This window comes from Cetorhinus maximus, chromosome 3 (genome assembly GCF_964194155.1).
Source record: "Cetorhinus maximus chromosome 3, sCetMax3.hap1.1, whole genome shotgun sequence".
Lineage (NCBI taxonomy): Eukaryota > Metazoa > Chordata > Chondrichthyes > Lamniformes > Cetorhinidae > Cetorhinus > Cetorhinus maximus.
The window spans coordinates 89,107,368-89,123,499 of NC_135881.1; the positions used below are offsets into that span (position 1 = coordinate 89,107,368).

At 42.0% G+C, this 16,132-nt stretch overlaps 1 protein-coding gene across 1 annotated transcript in view; it reads right to left on the reverse strand.

The window, feature by feature from the left end:
• The window catches only part of LOC144678767 (poly(rC)-binding protein 3), a 532,576-nt gene extending 519,308 nt beyond the window's left edge, over positions 1–13,268 (reverse strand). The window contains exon 1 of the mRNA XM_078538647.1: positions 13,192–13,268. The gene's annotated coding sequence lies outside the window, so the exon portion shown is untranslated. The remainder of the gene's footprint in view (positions 1–13,191) is intronic.
• Between the last annotated feature and the right edge of the window lie 2,864 nt (positions 13,269–16,132).

The window sequence follows — 16,132 nt, forward strand, 5'->3', positions numbered from 1 at the left end:
ATGCTAATGGCTGTGGGTTTGGAAAGTGCTCCATAAGGAGCCTTGGTGAATTCCTGCAGTTCATCTTGTACATGGTATACCCTGCTGCTACTGTGTGTCAGTAGTGGAGAGAGTGAATGTTTGTGGATGTGGTGCCAATCAAGCAAGCTGCTTTGCTCTGGATGGTGTCAAGCTTCTTGAATGTTGTGGGAGCTGCACTCATCCGGGCAAGTGGGGAGTATTCCATCACACTTCTGACTTGGGCCTTGTAGATGGTGGACAGCATTTGGGGAGTCAGGAGGTGAAATACTCGACACAGGGTTCCTAGTCTCTGATCTGCTCTTGTAGCCACAGTATTTATATGGCTAGTCCAGTTCAGTTTCTGGTCAATGGTAACCCCCAGAATGTTGATAGTGGAGGATTCTGTGATGGTAATGCCATTGAACATCAAGGGGCAATGGTTAGATTCTCTCTTGTTGGAGATGGTCATTGCCTGGCACTTGTGCAGCGTGAATGTTACTTGCTACTTGTCAGCCCAAGCCTGGATATTGTCCAGATCTTGCTGCATTTGGACATGGACTGCTTCAGTATCTGAGCAGTTGCGAATGGTGCTGAACATTGTACAATCATCAGCGAACATCCCCACTTGTGACCTTATGATGGAAGGTCATTGATGAAGCAGCTGAAGATGGTTGGGTCGAGGACACTACGCTGAGGAACTCCTGCAGTGGTGTCCTGGAGCTGAGATGACTGACCTCCAACAACCACAACCATTTTCCTTTGTGCTAGATATGGCTCCAACCTGCAGAGAGTTTCCCCCCTGATTCCCATTGACTCCAGTTTTGCTCGGGCTCCTTGATGCCACACTCGGTCAAATGCAGCCGTGATATCAAGGGCAGTCACTCTCACCTCACCTCGGGAGTTCAGCTCTTTAGTTCATGTTTCAACTAAGGCTGTAATGAGGTCAGGAACTGAGTGGCCCTGGTGGACAAAAAAATGAGTGTCAGTGAGCAGGTTATTACTAAGCAAGTGTCGTTTGATAGCACTGTTGATGACCCCTTCCATTACTTAACTGATGATCGAGAGTAGGCTGATGGGGCGGTAATTGGCCAGGTTGGATTTGTCCTGCTTTTTGTGCACAGGACATGCCTGAGCAATTTTCCACATAGCCGGGTAGATGCCAGTGTTGTAGCTGTACTGGGACATCTTGGCTAGGGGCGAAGCAAGTTCTGGAGCACAAGTCTTCAGTGCTATTGCCGGAATATTGTCAAGGCCCATAGCCTTTGCACTATCCAGTGCCTTCAGCCGTTTCTTGATATCATGTGGAGTGAATCGAATTGGCTGAAGATTGGCATCTGTGATGCTGGGGACCTCAGAAGGAGGCAGAGATGGGTCATCCACTCGGCACTTCTGGCTGTAGGTCGTAGCAAATGCTTCAGCCTTATCTTTTGCACTGATGTGCTGGGCTCCCCCATCATTGAGGATGGGGATATTTGTGGAGCCTCCTCATCCAGTGAATTAATTGTCCACCACCATTCATGGCTGGATGTGGCAGGACTGCAGAGCGTAAATTTGATCCTTTGGTTGTGGGATCACTTAGCTCTGTCCATCACTTTGCTGTTCATGATGTTTGGCACGCAACTAGTCCTGTGTTATAGTTTCATCAGGTTGACACCTCATTTTTGGGAAGACCTGGTGCTACTCCTGGCATGCCCTCTTGCACTCTTCATTGAACCAGGGTTGATCCCCTGGCTTGCTAGTAATGGTAGGGTGGGGGATATGCCAGGCCATGAGGTTACAGGTTGTGTTCAAGAACAATTCTGCTGCTGATGGCCCACAGTGCCTCATGGATGCCTAGTCTTGAGTTGCTCGATCTGTTCAAAATCTATCTCATTTAGCATGGTGGTAGTGCCACACAACACAATGGAGGGTATCCTCAATGTGAAGGCTGGACTTCATCTCCACAATGACTGTGCAATGGTCACTCTTACCGATACTGTCATGGACAGATGCATCTGCGGCAGGCAGGTTGGTGAGGATGAGGTCAAGTGTTGGTTCCCTCACCACCTGCTGCAGACCCAGTCTAGCAGCTATGTCCTTTAGGTCTTGGCCAGCTTGGTCAGTAGTGATGCTACCGAGCCATGCTTGGTGATGGACTTTGAAGTCTCCCACCCAGAGTACTGCCCTCACCATTCTGCCCTTGCCACCCTCAGTGCTTCCTCAAAGTGGTGCTCAATATGGAGGAGCACTGATTCATCAGCTGAAGGGGGGCTGTACTTGGTAATCAGCAGGAGGTTTCCATGCCCATGTTTGACCTGATGCCATGAGACTTCATGGGGTCTGAAGTCAATGTTGAGGACTTCTCTCAATTCTCTCCCCAATGTAAACCAATGTGCTGCCACCTCTGCTGGGAATGTCCTGGTGATGGTGGTGTCTGGGACATTATCTGTAAGATATGATTCCGTAAGGATGACTATGTCAGGCTGTTTCTTGACTAGTATGTGAGACAGCTCTCTCAATTTTGGCAATAGCCCCCCCCCCCCCCCCCCAACCCGATGCTAGTAAGGAGGACTTTGCATGGTCAACAGGACCGATTTGTCATTGTCATTTCTGGTGCCTAGGTCGATGCCAGGTGGTCCAGTTTCATTCTTTTTTTGTGACTTTGTAGCAGTTTGATACAACTGAGTGGCTTGCCAGGCCATTTCAGAGGGTATTTAAGAGTGAACCACATTGCTGTGGATCTGGAGTCACATGTAGGCCAGGTCAGGTAAGGATGGCAGTTTTCCTTCCCTAACAGACATTAGTGAACCAGGGTCTTTACAACAATCGACAATGATTGCATGGTCATCATTAGATTTTTAATTCCTGATTTTTATTCAATTCAAATTCCGCCATCTGCCGTGGCAGGATTCAAACTCAGGTCCCCAGAGCATTACCCTGGGTTTCTGGATCACTAGTCCAGCGGCAATACCACTAGGAGAGAAACCATTGCCTTAAACTTAAGTAAGGGCAATTATGAGGGCATGGAAGCAGAGCTTGCTAAAGTGAACTGGCAAATGAGGTTAAGGAATGGGTCAATAGAAATGCACTGACAGACATTTAAAGGGATATTTCAGAATACATAGAATGGATGCATTCTAATGATAAAGGAAAATTCCAAGAGAGAACCCATCATTCATAAAATAGTTAAAGACAGTATCAAACTTAAAGAAAAAGCATAAAATTGCAAAGATGGGTGGCAGGTCAGAAAATTGGGCAGAATATAAATAGCAGCAAAGAATGACAAAAAGATTAATAAGGAGTGAAAAATTAGAGTATGAGAGAAAGTTATCTAGAAATATAAGGATGAATAGTAAGAGTTTCTATACGTTTTTAAGTAAGAAGAGTTAACAAAGTGAACATTACTCCTATAGAAAGTGAGTCTGGGGAATTAATAATGGAAAATAAGGAGATAGCAGATGAACTGAACAGCTATTTTGCATTGGTCTCACTATAGATACGTGTAACATCCCAGAAATAGCTGCAAATCAGGAAATGGGAGGGAGGAACTCGGGAAAATTACAATCACCAGGGGAGTGGTATTAAGCAAATTGTTGGAGTTGCAGGCTGACAAATCCCCAGGTCCTGATGGACTTCATCCTAGGGTCTTGAAAGAAGTGGTTAGTGAGATAGTTGATGTGTTGGTTTTAATTTTCCAAAATTACTTAGATTCGAGGAAAGTTCCATTTTATTTGACAAAGCAAACGTAACTCCTTTATTCAAAAAGGGAGGGAGACAGAAAGCAGGAAACTACAGGCCAGTTAGCTTAAAGTCTCTCAGAGTGAAAATGTTAGAAGCTATATGTTATGTCAGGCCACTTAGAAAAATTCAAGGCAATCAAGCAGAGTCAACATGATTTTGTGCAAGGGAAATCATGTTTAACCAATTTCTTGGAGTTCTTTGAAAGGATCACATATGCTGTGGATAAAGGGGAACTGGTGGATGTACTGTGCTTAGATTTTCAGAAGGCATTTGATAAGGTGCCACATCAAAGGTTATTGCTAAAAATAAAATCTCATGGTGTAGGGAGGAATTTATTGGCATGGATAGAAGATTGGCTAGCTAACAGGTACAGAGAGTAGGCATAAATGGGTCTTTTTGTGGTTGGCAGGATGTAAGGAGTGGTGTGCCACAGGGATCAGTGCTGGGGCCTCAACTTTTTACAATCTATACAAATAACTTGGATGAAGGGACCAAAGGTATGGTTGCTAAATTTGCTGATGACACAAAGATAGGTAGGAAAGTAAGTTGTGAAGAGGACAAAAGGAGGCAACAAAGGGACATAGATAGGTTAAGTGAGTGGGCAAAGATCTGGCAAATGGAGTATAATGTGGGCAAATGTGAAATTGTTCATTTTGGCAGGAAGAATGAAAAGGAAGCTTATTACTTAAATGGTGAAAGACTGCAGAGCTCTGAGATTCAGAGGGATCTGGGTGTCCTAGTGCATGAATCACAAAAGGCTAGTATGCAGGTACAGCAAGTAATTAGGAAAGCTAATAGATGTTATTGCTCATTACGAGGGGAATTGAATACAAAAGTAGGGAGGTTATGCTTCAGTCGTACAGGGCACTGGTGAGACCACATCTGGAGTACTGTGTACAGTATTGGTCTCCTTATTTAATGAAAAATGTAAATGCATTAGAAGCAGTTCAGAGAATATTTACTAGACTAATTTCAGGACTGGGTGGGTTGTCTTATGAGGAAAGATTGGACAGGTTAGGCTTGTATCCACTGGAGTTTAGAAGCATAAGAGGCAGCTTGATTGAAACCTTTATGGTCTTGAGGAGTCTTAACAGGGTGGATGTGGTGAAGATATTTCCTCTTGTGGGGGAATCTAGAACTAGGGGTCACTGCTTAAAAATAAGGGGTCACTCATTTAAGACAAAGATGAAGAGAAATCTTTCCTCTCAGGGGGAAATATACTTATACTGGAATATACTTAAGGCAGAGGTAGATAGATTCTTGCTAAGGGGGTGAAAGGGTATCGGGGTTAGGCGGGTGGTTACAATCAGATCAGCCATGATCTTGTTGAATAGCGAAACAGACTTCAGGGGCTGAATGGCCTACTCCTACTCCTAATTCATATGTATGTTCAAGCCTACCGTGAAAAAGACATTCTGATTTTTAACTTATTTCCTCATGAATGGTAGATTAAGAATGAAGAACAGGGCAACTTTAAATAATAATGGATGCAAACAACCTAAGTAATTCGGGACCAGAATTCTTTTGTAGTACTTCTTTACTCAAAATAAAAACACTACCTCAATACAACTGAACATTAACAGAGCAAAGCTTTTTTTTCCCCTGTGGTCACGTTTTGCAGAGGAAGGGACTTCTGCAAACAAATATGCAACACACAAGTTGTCTTTTTACTATACAACATACTGAGGTGAAGGAAAACTTGCTCAAAAATTTCTAAAATGACTATTAGCTTTTCCTGCACATTTGGAAGATAAATGTCAGCCTGTGTGTAATTTTAAGAGTTTACAGGCAGAAGAACATAGAAATGTTAGGCACAACAAGCTCATCTGTTTATCAGAGGTAAGCTCCACAAATCTACCTTTTCATACTCCTTCTCTCCAGAAACATAGAGCTGAATTTTATGGCCCATTGGGTTCAGGCTGGGAGGCAGGACACTTGGCAATATGGCAGGGGAACGTGCAGGAGGGGAGCTCATGTCTTTCCACTGCCATTGCATTTTGCCAGCAGGGCGCACCTCAGTGGCATGGCTGCTCAACTAAGGGCCACTTCCTGCCCCCGCGGGCATTTAGTCCATTTAAGAAGGGTCCGCTGCCACATGGGGAGACAGCCATGTTTCCAGCATACTCCTGGCAGGCAGGAAAAGCCCCCCATTGAGGCACCCTCATTCTGGAGCTGCAGTAGCTGAGCTGCCAGCTCTCTGATTAGACCAACAGCTCTTGGGGGCTGGATGATGCCCTCAATTAGACAGTGGCCTCGTCGGCAGTCCGTTGGCAGCTGCTGGCAAAATGCTGTGCCAAGCTGTCTGCTGAAGCTGGGTCGGCTCCTGCTTTCGGCTCTGACATCGGACTTGACCATCAGTGAGAGAATTCAGCTTACTCTGTTTCAGAAGCATCAATTCTACAAATATTACTTTTTTGGTAAAACAATTTGGTCCAAAGTTGACCCTGGTTTCTAATCCTTAAAATTTGATCAAAAAATGTCGTCATAATATTGAAAATTTTAATTAGATTACCTCATTTATCAGAAGAAACCTTACCAACTACTTTTAAATAATGAAGAGTTCATGCATCCCTAAAAGGTCCACTGAAATAAAAGTCATATTGACAGAGATAAAACAACTCTTAAAGAACTTATCTACCACATATGTCTCTTAAGTTAAATTAAATTGCTAAACAAAGTGTTGCAAAACATTGTGCAAGTATGAAATGGCATTTTTTAATTCTTTCATTGGATGCAAGTGTCACTGACAAGGTCCACATTTGTTGCCCGTCTCTAACTCCCCTTGAGAAAGTGGTGGTGAGCCGCTTTCTTGAACCTGTGCAGTCCATCCGGTGTAGGTACACTACAGTGCTGTTAAGAAGGGAGTTCCAGGCTTTTGACTCAACTTGCAGGTGGTGGTGTTCTCAGCACCTGCTGCCCTTGTCCTTCTAGATGGTAGAGGTACTACAGTCCATTTTGTATATGGTACACATGCTGGCACCGTGTGGCAGTGCTAGAGGGAATGAATGTTTAAGGTAGTGAATGGGATGTGGATCTAGCGGGCCTCTTTGTCCTGGATGGTGTCAAGCACCTTGAGTGTTATTGGAGCTGCACTCATCCAGGTAAGTGGAGAGCATTCCGGTACACTCCTGACTTGTGCCTTGCAGATGGTGGGCAGGATTTGGGGAGTCAGGAGGCAAGTTACTCACTGCTGAATTCCCAGCCTCTGACCTGTTCTTGTAGTCACAGTATTTAAATGGCTGGCCCCATTAAGTTTCTGGTCAATGCTACCACCCACCACCCCACCCCTCCAGATGTTGATGGTGGGGGATTCTGATTTCATCCTTTTCTGAAATATCTCTTCAAGATGCTGTCTAAAAGTTAGTAGTGAGAGAAATTATAAAATGAATTTGTTTCAAAAACATAAATTTGCTTACAATATCAAAAATTTTGTAAATTCCATTCTTTTACTATTATAGCACATTTTTAAAAATCTTCTCAGCTGAATTACTACATATTGATTATGGATATGACCACAACGTACCTGGTATTTGACTTTCTTTTAAAAATATGAAATTTCTCATGCTAAGAAAAAAAATCCATAATTTCAGAAATAATAATTTATACTTCACATTCTGAGTGGAGAAAGGAAAAAAACATTATGCAGTTAAAGTAAGTTAGCAGCATTTCAAATAGCTTTGTAAAAATCAAATTTAATCTAAAGAAAACTGTGTACCACATGGTGAAATATAGCATTATGCTTCAATGGTAGCTCTGAAAAATATTTCTTCTCCTGGAATTTTGATCATCAGCTTTCAGCTTCACATTTCAAAGTTTGGCTCAGTCAGTTTCTTGAATGCAAAAGTAACTCTTCAACTTTATAATTATGTACATTTTTCCTTCATGTAGCATTTTTTTCAAATTTCTAAAATTGATTATAATTAATGCAAAAACAAAAAAAATTTCAAAAAGGTTTTAATTTGCAGTTGCAATAAAAAAATCATAATCCGATTAATTTTTTTAGATAAATTATCCTTTAACTTCCTTCACAGTTTGCTTGAATTGTCACTTCCTCAAAAAAATTGAAGGATCTACTCCTTCTGAACTCATGTTAAGTGCTGTGTTCTAGATCATTATTAGCAGATAATCAATTCCATTGCGTTACACAAAGTGAATCTGTGGATTCCTGTGTCAACTTAAACCACCTTTCAGAATATTGGTGCTACTTTAGTCCAGTTCAAACCTACTTGTACCTCCCATTATTCAATGCCTGTCAGTGTCTCATCAATCACCTCCCTTGTCTGTTTTCTGAACTTGTCGCTTCGTAATGCAGGGTGTATTTAGAAATTAGAACAATATTGCAACAATAACCCATGACAGTACTTCAGGATCACTCAATTAACTACTTGAGGCAATGTTAGCCTATTTTACTAAGCAGAGCATCACAACAAAACATAATCGGTTTCTCATTTGACACACATATATGTGTTCTTTCTTACAGTGGACATTAGCTGTCAGGAGCCAAGGCTGATTGTTTTGTCCCTCCAACCAAGGACACAGTTGCACTAAATTCATGTTCATACCTTTATTCTGGCTCTCAACTCTCCTTGTTCTCAGAGGGAGGACTGTACATACCAGAGATGCTAATTTGTGTTGATGGCCTGCACAAATGAACAGCCAAAACAAAAAAGGCTTGACAGCAAAGTACGCAAACCCTTTATGTTAGCCACCAACAGCATTTTGTCCCTGCATGCAAAGAACAAGCCCTCTGAAGGCACTAATCTATCACTGGAGGCACCATTGCAGCTTACTTGTAGCACAAGAGCATCTCTGGAGGCACCATTGAGGCATCATTGTTGTGGCAATTGCACAGGGGCTATCTAATTAACATCTAATCACTTTGTGGTACTACATACTGGGGCTGCAATTCACATGGCATGTAAAAAGTTAAATGAGAATGCCAAATCAATTTTTACAGAAATAAATATTTTATAGAATAGGTTCATTCTCATAAAAACAGGAGTAAGTGCTGCATGTACTTCTTCTGTAGCAGTCAGATAAACATCACTTATGCAGGTGTGCAAATGAAATCTCCAGGTTTGCAGCCAATAAAAAAACCCAAACAGCAATTTGATTTATACTGAAAATGTGGAGATTTTAAGATCTGGAGATTTTCATTGAATTTAAATATTACTGATTACCTAATCTCTTCTGTTGTTTTGAAGTTTTTTTTCAGATGTTTATACCAAACCCTACAGTTTTCCCTAAAATTTTACATGTAAAGGATTTATCAGGATATTAATTTCAAATAAAGTTGACTATTTATGCTATTCACAGCAATCATCAAAACATTGAGTTATTTAATATTCACAGTAGCAATTTCTTCATTTAAACTGTAAACTTTACATTGGATCTCATGAATTAAAATATATATAGGATTTATAATACTGCTTTGTTTGGCGCAACAAGCAATATTTTGTTTATTTTCCTGACACAGATGTTGTGTACATAAATCTCCCATATTCCATTAATCTGTAACAGCAAACTCCACAATTAGAGAACAGTTGAAGGAGTGCACCATCTGTTCTTTTATCTCCATAGCCTTGGGGAGCTGGCCTTTTGTTGAGCACAGTACATTGCCTCAAAGAACTGGCATTCTGAGAGACAGAGAATTTAACAATGCAAACCATCCAGTCACACAAAGGCAGCTGCAAAGTCTTCCACCACAATGGACACCTGTTTCAAATGGAGATAGTCTGAATAAATGTTGCCTCCATTGAGAACATACAAATAAACCATGCTTTTTTCCCTGTCAACTCGTAGTGTCATATTTCTTGCTTCAAATTTCACATCTGAGAACAAGAGATGTTCAAGGAATAGGAATCCATTAACATTCAAACAAATCCAAAGTATTTCTTTATAACATCCAGAGAACCAGAATAATTTCTTTGCAGGAATATGGTTGAGGAACTTCAAACTTCAAATGTAACTGCTTTCTACACAATTACTGTTTCAGAAATCTCAGACTGTTGATGTTTGATGATGTATTCTTCGGTATGCTGGACTACAAACAATAGTTGGACCATATTATTTTCTGCTGGTAACAGTCTTCTCACTTGAAAAACTACATTCAAATATAATATGAATGTAGTGAGTTTACAGTTCTGTTGATAGATGCATCCTGGATATCAGCCTTCAGTTCCTGTAACAGTCTGTTTCCATCCCTGTAGGAGCCAGCATGGTCAATATTTCATATCCTCAATTGTTCGGTCATTACGCTGTGGTTGGATTAATATAGCAACTGAGAGTCTTGATTAGAAAGAGTAGGTGGGGAAGGGGAGTACATAAGAGTAAATGAAAGAGCCATGGGGAGACCAGGCCGGTTTTATAACACATGCCAAGGAAACTAGGATCATACAATGTGGGGGTTGTTGGAGGGAGGGGCAGTCGGGTGGTGGTGAAAATCAGGATCAAATTCAGCCAGCCCACACTAACGCAGCATTAGTGACCAATGGATGGCAGGACAGAACTCAATCCAGATGGTGATGGCATCAGAGGGAGAGAAAATCACAGCTAACAGAAAGAACAATAATCCCCCTCAGCCTCAGAAGCACTTTATAAAACATAGTTTAACAGAGCTATAGAATGTCATCTCAGCCTTCCCTTCAATTCTACAGGGAAATTCCACTCAGCAAAAAAAGAACTGCTAGCCATCTTAGACTCCCTGATTCTCTCTCCCTCACAGTGTTACACGCTTGCATTACAGAAATGGAAAGAGCAATATATACTTGATTTAGCAAAATACTGATTATTACAAAATTCTTTGCGGTTGAGCACCAGCTATGCCATGTGAAAACACATCTTAAGAACTGCTCATGAAGACACACACATTACTTAATCTCATAGAGAGACACACCACTTCATAATAGAGATATTATTCATTTATTTTAACTAAAGTAAAACACCAACATGGATTTTGGTCAAAAGAAATAAATTTACGATTTAAAAGGAGGAAATGTAGCTGAAAGTTTGCCAGTTAGCTAATCTTAATTTGTAAAGTTAATTAATAACTAATTTAAAAATAAAATGAATTAAAAGAGCTATTCATATTATTTTGTCAAAAATATTTATTCATGCTTATTATGTTTCTTACAGTCCTAGTCATATAATAGACTTCTAATCAGAGAAAAATCTATTTGACTTTTTCTGCATTCGTTTCATTTTCAATGCATTCATAATCAAGTTTAGATACACCATGTGGGATGACCTTTGACTCACTAGCAAATGTTATACTTTCATTGTCAAAAGTAAATCCATAAGAAACTATCTGCCAGCCTAATTAAAATCATGTATATAGCCTTCCAATTTGAAGATAGTGCCCAAATATATGAAAACATATCCCATTGATTGGTCTGGCAATCTTAAAGTCATTCAAGCATAATAGTTTTTACATGGAATTGCTTGATATATCAGTGAGAATACAGATTTGCACTTCTATAATTTTGAAATACATAAATTATGCAAGACTATAAAACATATCTCATCACTTAAAAAGTTGTGACTTTTTGCTGTAATCTCCCTGTTAGTTCATTATTCCATTGCACCTAGTTTTGTTGCTAATAAAGGGTACAATTTTTAAAAAAACTGAAGCCCTGAAACCATTGTTATCTGCCCATATTATAGAGACTGGGTAACTGAACTACACCTGACAGGAAAGGGAGTATCATTTGGGAATGTGAATACATATTTATGTTTCTATAAATATTTTTGAATTGCTCTGCAAACAGATTGTATCATATTAATTATGCTGAACGAGAGATCTTTACATTAGAGCGCCTTATTTGCACCATCTTGAAAGATTCCTTTTTTAAAACTGAAAAGGTGAAAACACCTTTCTACCAAACACTCGAGGGTTTAAAAGTATGATCTGCAGACATTGCAATGCTATGAGAGTTCTGTTTTTACAGCCAATGCAATTTGAGCACTCCGGGCATCCTTCCTAATTAGCACCCAACCTGGCAACAGATGGATGCTCTAGTCTATCTCTGTGCAGTCATTACTCTACCACCAAATGCCAGCTCTGGCAGCCAATCATACTGGTCTCTATTAGGTCTGAAAGTAGCCACATCAATTATTAAAGTACTGCTGAAAGCAAAGCTGCTTTAAAATTATGCTGGCAAGCAAGAATTCTGAATCACTAAGGATATTTATTATATGCAAAATACCTTGCATCAAAGATATGATTAATATTACATGGATTATTAAATTAATCCTTAAGATAGTTGTCTCTTCTTGACATAATTTATTTCATATAGTTTAGAATACATTCTCAGTATTCCCATGATTATTATTTGAAATTTGCTGCACGTTGTGGGTTGGGCGGAGGGTTTGCGGGAGAGAGGACAATTTATCCACGTTTATCTTGAAGCAAGGTTCTGGACCAGAGCTTTAATTAAATAAAAACAACTAAACTGTACATGTCATGGGAAACGCTAAACACTGAGAAACTGGAAATAAAAAGGCTGCACATCCTTCTGTGGCCAGACCGTACATATTCGCTTCATTAGAGTAAAATAAAATTAACACTCGTAAGGAGTTTATCCTTTAAAATACGGATTGCAACATTATATGATGTCACTAACAATACTCGTCATTTAATAACGTTAGAATTCACTCTTTAGATTTTAACCACGATTGAAGTAAAACTGATAGCAGGATGCTTAGGTTTAACGATTCAATGGTTTTTGAGCGCAAGAAACCATTCAGTAAATTTATTCTAGTTATACAGGGTAAAGTTGCGTCATCGTTATTTTGGTGGAAATCATGTGAATTCGCCAAGCATTTAAATTAAGAAAATTAAAGTATGATCAACTAAACTGGACAGCACTTAAAAAGGTTGTGCAAAGGTGAATCAAGCCCGTCTGCTCGACATGACCATCAGTGGCAGGTTCTCAATAAAATGTACAGATTCGGATTAAAACAAATCACAATTCTAAAGCACGATTTTTTGAAACCGATTTTGCGAAACAAAACTGCGACAATCGAACCAAGCTCTTTTTTCTCTGTGGGAATTTCCCTTCAGCTTCCTATTAAATTGAGCTACTAACTAAGCGCCCAGGATAAATAAACCGTAAACTAACTGAAATCTGCAAAGTTCACTGAATGCGACATTTCACCGATAGATTTTATTAGAAATTTTACGAACTTGCAGCATTTCAAGCTCATGAACATCTTTCTCTTCGCTCCCTTGAAGGGACACATAAGTTACATGAAGATTTGTTGCCCTTCCCCAAACACACACCAAGCTCACTTCTGGCTGCTCACTTCCTCTAAAAGCTGCATCACGGAATGAGGCGCGTTTGGATGATGCTGAGGCTGCACGAAAGAAAGCCGCTGTTTACTTCCAATGGGTTTACAATCAACCCTCTTTAAAGTGCACAACTCTACCCGCTTTCACAAAATAAAAGGAAAGTGATGAAAAGACAAACTCACCTGGACGGAATACAGAGGAGGGTTTTTGGGGGATGCAAACGCAGAGGGTCAGAGCAGGAGGGTGCGGAGATGATGGTTAGATAACAAGACAGGGTTCGGACTGAAGGGAAGCGAAGGAGGGAATTCAGGGATTTTAATAAGGCTACAAGTCAGGGATCACCCAGGTAACACACAAATATTTCGTTCTTTGCTCCTTTTCTGACTCGTTTCTTTTTCTCCTCTACATACGCGAAGACCGATATTCTGCGAGTGCTCGGCGCCTGATGTCTGCTTCCAGCTGAGATTTTAACTGTCTACAGGGAAGGAGAGAGGGACGGAATGTACAGTACTTGCACCGCTCCTTATCTCCACATTCACTCTCAGCCACTCTATGGACCGACTCCGCTCCAGCTCCGCGCGCACGCGCAGTGGCTCACTTTCACCGTCATTGGCGGAGGAATACCGCCTCCTCACCGCCCGGCCACCTGCCTGTCACTGAGGGCATGGAGCGCGAACCAACGATCGCGTCGCGCGCGGGCATGCGCTGGCACGAGGCGCCCTACAGTAAGCAGTAACGATAAATCTGATCCAGTCAGTCACGACTTGGGACGGTCATAACATCATTGGTATGCTCACTAATAATAGCGCCACGGGGAGGAACATTTTGTCTTAGTAGTATCAATACAGGAGTAACAGCAACACTTTTTGGCCTTGAATTTGACGAATGGGCGCATCCAGAAAGTTAGAACCGAAAATGTGCCCCCATCCCGTTACAAATTCTGCCGATCTCAAAATACACTGGCAATCTAATTAGATAATTCCTCAAATATAAAATGGGTTTAAAGCTGTATAAACAATTTACGATGAAGAGTCAAACTCATACCCTCTAATCTTTTTTTAAAGTATAAAAATTAAGGTTTCACTTCATTCAAGAAACTAGCTGAGTGACAGGGAACAAAGAATAGTGGTTAGTGAATGTTTTTCAGATTGGAGGAAGGTTTGTAGTGGAGTTCCCCAGGGGTCAGTATTGGGACCCTTGCTCTTCCTGATATATATTAATGACGTAGACTGTGGTGTTCAGGGCATGATTTCAAAATTTGCAGATGATATGAGGACAGGAAACATCAAATGTGATGAGGGTAGTCTTGAACTTCAGAAGGACACAGACATGACGGTGGATTGGGCAGGTGAAGTGGCAGATGAAGTTCGATGCAGAGAAGTGTGAGGTGATTAATTTTGGCAGGAAGAATTCGGAGAGGCAGTCTAAAATACAGGGAGAAGCTGTCATGAAGAGAAATTAATGTCTATAATGTTATTGGAAATTATTTTTAAGATGGAATTCTAGTGGGGTCTGTGTCTGTGGGTGGGTAAAATGGAGTCCTACCTGCTGACAAAAATGCCATATCGTCCAGAGCCCGCCTCATTATTTATTTACCCTTGTGAAACACGCCGTTTCCATAGCGAGCGGGCTCTCACTCGCCTGCCCGCCATCACGCCGCTGTTGCATCATGCCAGCCACCATCTTTAAAAGGCAGCCTATCAGCAAAGCACTCATCACCACCAGCTCACCACCGCTGCCTGGAAGACATAACCAGCAAAGGAAAAAAGAATGCAGCCCAGCAGTTCAACGACGGGTCCTTCAAGCAACTGCTGGATGCTGTGGAGGTCCACCGGGATGTGCTGTACCACCGCTCTGGCCGCAGGATAGGCAGCAAAGTCACCAATCTGGCTTGGGAGGCGGTGGTCAGCGCCAACGCCCTGCAGAGGAGGACAGGCACCCAGTGCCGCAAAACAATGAATGATCTCCATTCTGCCAGGGGAAGTCACTCTTTTCATAACACCCAACTCGTACATTCACAAACCTATCACACATTCACAGGGCCCTCACTTACTGCCAGTGCAAGGGATATCACCATTCATTCTTTCACCCACACAGCATTGTCCTCGTCTCGTCCATGGGACCACTCACCACCCACAAAGGCCAGGCATAGTTATCATCTGGTCTGGCAGACGTCCTGATAAACTGTCCCCATCTCTATCTATGAAGGACAAACTGGCACACAACAGGAGGGGAAGATCACAGACAGGTGGAGGGATGCCGGAGATCAAAGTTCTGATAGAATTCAAAAACAGAGCCATCCAGCTGGCCGGCGATGACCGGGACCAGTCCTGTGCTGACGGTGAGGTCAGCGCTGCTCTACCAAGTGAGGATCCAGCAGTGCAACATCCATCAGACAACCGTGATGTGAGTGATTTGTCCTCTTCCACAGGCCACTGCCATGCACTAATTATCTCCCCTTGCTTTGGCAGGCACATCTGCAGACAGAGCCCATGACCCAGGGCATCCAATCAAGCTCCGAAGAAACCTCTGAAGAGGAATGTGAAGGCATCCTTCCTGAAGTGCCATCACAGTGCTCACCCACACCCTCCACCAGCGAAGAGACACACACCTCGGTGGGACTTAGCCTTAGAGTAGTCTCGGGATCACAATCTGGTGAGCACATCGCACTTTCCGATCCACAGCCGGTGGAGGCAGGAACTTCCCAGGTCCCTGGCATTTGGAGGACTGCTGGTGGCCAGAACGTTGCTGAATCTGAGTCAGATGACGAGCCTCTGGATTCGGTCATGTCACAGTTGCTGGAGCTGCAAAGGCAAGCTAGGTGACAATAGGAAGGGATGTCTGCTGCACTCTTCAGATTGCAAGGCACGATGGAGGAGTCCGTTTGTCTTCAGGCTGAGGTGATAGCGCCGGCATGACAACGCACCGAGGTCAACACTGGGAAGATGGCAACTGCCATGGAGACCTTGGTCCAGGACGTCACTCCATCGCTGATGCCATAGTTGGCCTCCAACAGTGTGTACATGAGAGGAGTGCTGGGCAGTTCAATCTCACTCTAGCTACCCCTTCTGCTCACGGAGTCAGCCATGGGCACTCATAGGGAGGAGGATCAGCAGGTGCACA